The 4721-nt window shown below is 35.3% G+C and overlaps 1 long non-coding RNA gene across 1 annotated transcript; it reads right to left on the reverse strand.

Annotated features, from left to right (window-relative positions):
- Positions 1-262: 262 nt before the first annotated feature.
- LOC108710585 lies at positions 263-3016 on the reverse strand. The gene is made up of 3 exons (XR_001934760.2): positions 2648-3016; positions 1061-1216; positions 263-528 (listed from the first exon to the last, which is right to left on the reverse strand). It is a non-coding gene; the product is annotated as an uncharacterized LOC108710585 (long non-coding RNA).
- Positions 3017-4721: the final 1705 nt, after the last annotated feature.

The raw sequence follows: 4721 nt of genomic DNA on the forward strand, positions 1-4721 counted from the left end.
AAAAGGAAATACTATTTTTTGTAATGATTTCATTTTTCTCTGCAATAATAAAACAGTACCCTGTGCTTGATGGTAACTAAGATGCATAAATCCTTATTGGCGTCAAAACAATTCTAATGGGTTTAATTTAACGTTTACATTTTTTTTTAGCAGAGGTATGAAGATCAAAATTCCAGAAAGATTCTGAAAAAAAAATGCTTATTTAAATAGAAAATGTTGCCACCCCTCCAAAAAGGTTTTTTTTTTTTGGTATGCATAATGCATTATTTGCCATGTATTGGTTTATTTAATCTTTATATATTTACTTTGATTTTCATTGTTTTTTTTTGCAGTTTAAAGGAGAAGAAACGGAAAAAGAATGACCATCTGAAAGGCCATCAAGGAAAATAATTCTTGAATTGTTCACTTTTGTGCATCCGCCGTATTAAACAGATGTAAAATGAAACTAATGTGCTTTCATTTTCCCCATTCAGATAAGAGAAGACTTGATGCCACATGGGTTACAAGCAAAGGCTTGCAATAAGATGGCTGCAAAGAGAGAAGAATGCGGTGGAACATTAAATCTAGATAAACTTATTTTGTCAGGTTACCAAGCAAGTAGATATTTGCCAGATTTAGGCACAATCAGATCACAAGTTAACAATAAATTCACATGGATTATCACAAACCTCAGCAGAAGACTGGTCACATATATACAACATTAGTCTTTTAATCTGCCCAAGAGTGGTTTATCCGGCAACAAATATCTTCCTGTGTATGTCATTTATTTGTAAGGTGAAATCTAATGTATGACTACTTATTAATGTATTCTGATAAAGGCTTTATATGTATATACAGTGTATATACTGGATGGGGGAAGGTATCAAAGATATCTGAAAACACATGCTTTTTTTCATGTTATTTTGTAATATATTGATAATATTTATAGTTAATAAATGTCTGTTTTTATACAGATATGCACAGAAACTGTAATACCCTAGTTTTCACCTAACTGAAGACTGTTAGATACAGTATACTAACAGATCATGTTTGTTCAAAGTAAGAGCAATATAACACTTACACTGGGTCCTGTTCTGCAGGGTGAAATTAATAGTCTCCAAATGTCACCCCTCCACTCTGAATGTGCTTCTGTTTGCATGTCCTTACTTACAGAGGTCATTTATCAAAGAAGCTGACACGTTTGATCCCATCTGACAGTGCCACAGTATTCTGAAGCCTTGAAACAGGAAAATATAGAAAATACAGATGTCAAATTCATACACAAATACAGGCACAGAATCAATTAGGGCAGTCATTAATATTATGGCTATTCAATTTATTGAAGCAGTTAGATGATGCTCCAAATGATTCAGCAATACATGTGGCCTTTGGTTGGTATGTTACTGCAGGGGAACCAGACCTAGAATATGAGTATAAAAGTGTAAAAGGCCCAGAAATCCCCTGACTGATGAGCAATTTTAATATTCATCTGTTAAGGTAAGCTTTTTAAGAGTTTTAGGGCCCAAAAATATATTCTGCTGTGGGACTTTAATAATTTGTTATGCATTACACAGACAGCATGTATAATTATGATATAATTGATATTCTATGAGGGTGTGATTCTGGACCACAAAAGGGGCTTCAAGTGTACAAGTCTGAAAACCTCCAACCTAAGTAAAACAGAAGCATGAAATTAAAAAATTGGCAAAATAAACAAATATGTAATCAACTATTCATAGGCCACCTTTACTAATTTTTAGTATGATGTGGAGAGTGATACTCTGAGACAATTTGCAATTGGTTTACATTTCTTTTTTTATATGTAGTTTTTGAGTTTTTTCACTTTTTTTTAGCAGCTGTCCAGTTTGCAGTTTCAGCAATTTGCTTGCTAGGGTCCAAATTACCCTAGCAACCATGCATTGATTTGAATAAGAGACTGGAATATGAATAGGAGAGGGCTGGAATAAAAAGATAAGTAATAAAAAATGGCAATAACAATACATGTGTAGCTTTAAAGAACATTTGTTTTTAGATGGGGTCAGTGACCCCCATTTGAAAGCTGGCAAATCGTAAGATGAAAGCAAGTAATTAAAAAACTATAAATAATTAAGACCATTGTTTTTAGATTTAGTCAGTCAGTGACCCCCATTTGAAAGCCGGAAAGTCGGAAAATGAAAGCAAGTAATTAAAAAACGATAAAAAATAAATGAAGACCATTTGAAAAGTTGCTTAGTATTAGCCAATCTATAACATATTAAAGCTTAACTTAAAGGCGAACCACACCTTTAAAGTGGAATGAAATGTGTAATATTCCTAAATTGTCCAGCCCTCTGTTTGTGTTTTATGTACAATGGCCTTTATCTGTTGATGTCTCCTTCAGCTATTCACCAGCCAAGGCTTTTGCTTGGGTAGTGTATTGGTTGTCTACTAGCTAGCTGTATTTTGTTTTTAGTCAATAATTGTGTATTCTTGGCCCACCTCAGAATCTTTCAGTCAAACTAAATAATTGCCACATCGTGTTACATGTCTGAGTATACAAAACAGTGTTTGTAAAAGCAGCAGTTGTAGTAGGCATCCACTGTGAAGTCACCTCCACTTTATCACATGAGGTGTTTATTTGCCCGCACAAAATTATCACTCACAGGGGTAACAAGATAACCAAAAATACCTTTATTTTGTGGATCACTGGAATTGCCACTTTCAAAACAGTCCAATGATTTAATTTTATCAAAATGCTTCTTTCTGTGAGTGATAAAGCACCCCTTGTACCACTGTCCTTACTTATGATATACCCAAAGTCTGGCTGAGGATCCTGGGAATTTGTGCACAGTTGGAAATCAACAGATTGGTTCTCTGTGTTACAACAGTACTTCTTGTAGCTCAGCCTTCTGATTGGTGAATTTAGCCCTGTATTCTGCACAGGAGGATTTAAAAAAACATTAACATGTATATCAGTAAACAATGACATCAGATATATTTATTACTTTTCTGTTGCTAGAACACACTATCTGATTTACAAAAGAGTGTGGAAAAACACAGCCTTTGTTTTAGTTATATGAATGTTAAGCTTAAAATGGGCTTTTACTGTGCTTTTCAGTAGAGATAAATGTATTGCTGCCTGCTGACAGCCAGCATTTACTAGTAAAAGCTATGTTTAGCCAACAGGACAAACTGGCTATTCTTCTCTTTTGTGTTTGCACCCACTACAACCTCATGTGACTTGTTTGTTATATAATCAACACTGTTTGGCCCTGCTATGATAAAATGATACTTACTGCAATATTTGGGTTTTCCTTAAATCTTTTTAGTAAACATTCTTTGAGTTGTATGAGAATAATGCTGCACTGTGAATGCATTTGAGTAATATTAAACATATAAATATCTCAATGATGTGCACAATGTTACAGGTGATACTGAGTATAAGCAGTATATTATTTAGAGTAACCGCAGTAATATAATGTAGCACTGTTTGTCTTAATATCTAGTAATAAAACTACATATAACCTTAACAAAGATATTATAACAAAAGCAGAGCTGTAACTGGAGTACTTCTTGTAAAGCCTGAGTTGTATCCACCTCCCATAAAGCCAGCTATCTTTTACTCTTAAAGGAGAAGGAAAGGTTAAAACTAAGTAAGCCTTATCAAAAAGGCCCATCTAAATATACCAGTAAACCCCCAAAGTAGTGCTGCTCTGAGTCCCCTGTCAAAAGAAACACTGCATTTCTTTCCTTCTATTGTGTACACATGGGCTTCTGTATCAGACTTCCTGCGTTCATCTTAAACCTCATTGCCCTGGGCAAGAGCATGCTCAGTTTGCTCCTCCCCCCCTCCCTTCTCTGCTGTAATCTGAGCCCAGAGCAGGGAGAGACTCAGGCAGGAAGTGGTGTCATACCATGTTAATACTGCAGCTCCTATCCTAAACAAACAGAGTTTCTAGAGCTTTTTACTCAGGTATGGTAAAACATTCTACAGAATAAATATAGCATTCTAGCTTGTACTATTGCAGCTAATCTATTGGCAATAAAATGCCTCCCTAGCTTTCCTTCTCTTTTAACCTATATGTAATAAAAAAAACCCACAAGGTTTGTACAGAGGCTTTCTTTTAAATAAGTGACCAGTTGCTATAGGTGACTAGACTTGTAGTGAACGTTGCATCTTTTATTGCGTATCCCATTGAAGGGAAACTTAAGTCTAAAATAGAATAATGCTAGAAATATATTTTTTATACTAAACATAAACATGAACTTACTGCACCAGAAGCCAAATTAAACAAATTATTTATGTTTTTAAAGTTGGCCACAGGGGGTCATCATATTGTAACTGTTAAACATCTTTGCACATGCTCAGTGTGGTCTGGGCTTCAGTTGGGAGGTTAAGCTTAGGGATCATGATAAATTATCAAAACAGCACAAGTCAAATAATATCTGCCATAGAAGCTGATACAGCAAGACTAATTAATAAACAGAATATACAGACTGCACTGGGTCTGCGGATACAAATCTCTATACAGTCGCTGGTTGCTTTACAGGGAAACAAACAAAGCTGCTCGAGTTCTGGGAAGTAAGGTGGGGGAGGGCTCCCCCTGCCATTTGAAAGTATGATTGCTTCCCTGCAGAGCAGTTAGGGACCATCTGAAGTTTCCTATCTGCAGCAGTCAGAGCAAGTAAAATGAAGGGGGAATTTCACTGCATACAGTCAGTTTCTTATAAAAACAGTACACATTTTTGTGTATATTTTCTAT

This window comes from Xenopus laevis, chromosome 3L (assembly GCF_017654675.1).
Source record: "Xenopus laevis strain J_2021 chromosome 3L, Xenopus_laevis_v10.1, whole genome shotgun sequence".
In the NCBI taxonomy this organism is placed as follows: domain Eukaryota; kingdom Metazoa; phylum Chordata; class Amphibia; order Anura; family Pipidae; genus Xenopus; species Xenopus laevis.